Below are 4,073 nucleotides of genomic sequence, written 5' to 3'. Positions count from 1 at the left end.
ACATACTCTTACTATTAAGATTCGTGATGGTCGGACCAGCAAACCCCGGGTGAAGTGCCCTGTGTGACTGGCATAGGTTGCACACCCCCTTGGTCTACACTGATTGCAAAGTTGCGGAACTAATTTTACAATGAATAAACTTTTTTACATAAAACCAGACTGGGCAGAATTTCTCATTTTTGAAAAATGTAACGGGCATGAAATCTTCGCAGTGTGAGGCCATGTTCGTGTCACGCTATGTGAATATATTCTGCGTATGTGTCGGGAGAAGTCAGCCATAGGCCCTCATTCACATGACGGAGGTTACAAAAGTGTGTTATTGTCCTCCATTGGGGTGGTCTGTGCTTTGCTTTATAGTGGGTCACCACAAAAAAATATATATATCTTGCAATATATGGTTGTTGTTTTTTTTAACATTGTTGTCAGTCAGCAGACGTATGACCCTATACGTATACATCGGGGAATACTTATGAATACTTGGGACATGTACACCCCTGATGGATACCCATAGCGTAATGTGAACAAAGCCTAAAAACCATTAGAAAGCTGGAAGGAGCACATCACTGGCCTCGTGTCCTTCACACTCAGGAATGTAACATTCACTTGGAACAACCTGCTGAGCTGGAATATCACTCAACGGTTATAATAGGTGCTAATTATCAGTCGCAATTATCAGTCAATGCTAAAGCCGAGCTCCACAGTGACACGTGTGGGTTCTGTCTGTCCTCAGCTGACTGTCCGCCTCTTCCGTCCAGCTATCAAATTTTCTATTCAGTCATTCCCAAGATATCTGTTTCTAGGAAAGCTGCGTGACAACCAATATAACTCGCATAGCGCTAACCTCGAGAGAAACTAATCACGGAGTAATACAAGAGTAAGTGGTTGTGGCATTGCAGATTAGTCACTCAGGGGTCTGGGAAAGCTGGGTGACAACCTCGGGGATAGCTTCAATGGCAGAATTAATCCTCTGCTACATTACACACACAAGTCTACATAAAGTAAGTACAAACGATTGCAATATAATAATAATTATACCGCATGGTGAGCACCGGAAAAAATAAATAAACAAACTGATCACCACCTCAAAAATATAACAAAATATAACATAAAAAGTCATCAAAAAATTCTATGCACACCAAAATTAAATCAATAAAAAATACAGTTTACCCTGAAAAAAACAAGCCCTCACACCGATGGAAAATAAAATAAGTTATGGGTATCAGAATATGTAAAACATGAAAAAAACTGTATATCGACCCACAGTATAAAGATATTGTGTTTTTTTTTGCCGTGGTTTTTCTTCCATTCCATCCCCACAAATATTTTTTTGCCATTTTTCAGTACATTATATGATACATTAAATTGTGCCCTTAAAACAACAACTTGTCCCCCAAAAGAACTCCTAGGGTTATGTTAACAGAAAAATAAAAAAGTTATGGTTCTTGGAATGCGGGGAGGAAAAAACAAAAACTGTCCGCGGACAAGGTCCTGATTTAACAATTTTCCATTTTAAAGGATTGACCACTGTGTAGAATCCCAACTTGTTACAAAGTTCTCTTGTCTATAGTTTTATCGTTTTTGTTGCTCTTCCCCTTCATTTACACTGGCGGATGTAATTCGGCCCTTTAATGTTTTTTGCTATTATATCTAAACTTAATATATCTAATATAACTCAACATTTGAGATCTCAGCTATAGTATGAAAATAAATTTTACATATTAAAATATTTGACCAAATGTATTAATATTTTCCTAAAGTTAGACAAGATAAAACTAGACAAGAGAGGGAGAAACTTCGCCAAATTTATCATAGTGGCGCAGGCTGTATACTAAGTTTGGTGCATCTTTCTAGACATATTAGACACTTTTCCCTACCTTACACCACCTCTTGGCTTTATGTTAATATATTGCGCTAAAAGAATGGTGCACGCCATTAATAAGTCTGGTGCATTTTACAACTCTTCTTAGCCTTGCCCCCTTTTCTAGACACTCAAAATTATCTAGTAAGGCATAAGAAATGGTTAAACGCATAATAAGTTTGTTGCACGCCATGTACTGTACACCAGATTTTTTGCGCAATTTGATGATTTTCTTATCTATAATAATTATAATGATCAGGATAATAATAATATTATAATAATAATAATTTAAAAAAAATTATTATTATACTTTCAGTACTGACTTTTTAAATGAAAGTTAAGGAACAGCCATGGGGTCTTATTCAAGCCCACTCTAGGTTATTCGAATATATTTATAATCTCTATTAATTAATTAAAGTTACTATATCAGTAGAATACTTCTATAACATGTCTGCTCTTGTTTTGTAGCCTTAGGATGTTATTACTCATTGCATTTGGCATGCGGAGGATGAGTTGGGAGCGCAGGTCAGTGCATGTTAAATGTAAGTTCTTCTCTGTAATAACACACTGTGTTGTTTTTGTCATGTCACTGACAACATTTTTGTACAATGACAATTCTATACAGGAAACATTTAGTTTACCATAGTGTGATGTAACAGAAGACACAGCTGGGCACAGGAAAGTTGTTTATGCCGCTCATATTTATAGAGATAAAAGATATCTTGGTAAGTAGGAGTTATAGAGGGTGACGGTATTACACTCTGCTGTGGTCATCAGAATATTCATATATTAGGTTATCATTTGGCTTGTTATTGAAAGATTAGTATGTTAGAGGGCATCATATCAATTACCACCATATCCTTTTCAGGTCCAACATAAGAATCTTAACTCTTCAAAGGGGTTGTCTGGGCATTTTATATTGAAGGCCTATCCTTAAGGTGCAACGAACGCTGATCAACGAGACAGCACTTAATATTTTGCACTTTTAAAACGATATGATCAGCGGATGATCCAGCGTTTGCTCGTTCATCTCTTGTTCGTTCCCCTGTTTACACAGGACAATTATCGGGAACGAGCTTTCTATGAACTCTCGTTTGCCCTATGTAAAAGGGCCTTTAGGCTAAGTCATCAATATTAGATCGATGGGGGTCTGACTCCTGGCACCTCCACGATCAGCTGACATATTTAGTGTTTACCAGGCACAGCGCCATACCGTTCCATAGTGGCTGTTCCTGGGATTGAAGCTCTGTTGCATTTACTTGAATGAGACTGGAACTGCAATCCCAGGCACAGCCACTACGGAAGTCTATGGCGCTGTGCCTATAAACTGGGACAAGACTTTTTGGTGTCAACCATGCAATATAATGAACAATTTAACTTTTTCCCGTAGGTCAGTATGATTATGACAATACCAAATTTACATTGTGTTTTTATAATGTTTCACTACTTTTGCACAATAAAAACACTTTAAAAAAATGTTCACGTTTTTGAGTTGTCACATTCTGAGAGCCATCACTTTTCTGATTTTCTGTATATAGATCTGTGTTGTTTTTTGAGAGACGAGTTGACGCTTTTGTTTTTTGGTCATTTTTTGGTACATTAGACTGATCGCTATTTATTTCATTTTTTGGGAAGCTGGATGAATAAAAAATCAAAACTTCTGGCATTGTTTTTTTTTCCATTTGGGATCAATAACGTAATAATTTTATAGTTTAGGTCACGATAGATGCAGTGATATCAATTTTGTGTACTTTTTTTTCCCTTTTAATTTTTTGACATAATAAATCAGGAAAAAGTTTTTTTGTTTTTTTTAAATGTTTTTAACATTTTATTAAACTTTTTTTAGACCAGTAGGGGACTGTGCTCATTAAATCACGCATATACGGTAATACATTGTAATACTTCTGGAATGCAATGTGTTATGCTTGTCAGTATAACGCTGATGCGACCTAATAGGTGTTATAAGATGGCAGACTTGGGGTCCATTGTTAAGCCCCGGTTGCCATGACAACTCATCGTTGTGGGTGGGCCAATGCGGTGGTAGTGAAAGCCCCCTTCCTGTGTTTAACCACTTAGATGCCATGGTTGTTATTGACAGTGGCATCTAAGGGGCTGAGCAGCTCCAATCCCAACCGTTGCAGCAGAGGGTCAGCTGTTTGTTACAGATAACACTGCATGCTGTAGTGATAATGGGAGATTTTAATTACCAGGATAT

The sequence above is a fragment of the Rhinoderma darwinii genome, chromosome 2 (genome assembly GCF_050947455.1).
Source record: "Rhinoderma darwinii isolate aRhiDar2 chromosome 2, aRhiDar2.hap1, whole genome shotgun sequence".
In the NCBI taxonomy this organism is placed as follows: Eukaryota; Metazoa; Chordata; class Amphibia; order Anura; family Rhinodermatidae; genus Rhinoderma; species Rhinoderma darwinii.
The sequence above is the reverse complement of the archived record's forward strand: the minus strand, read 5'-3'. Positions refer to the sequence as shown.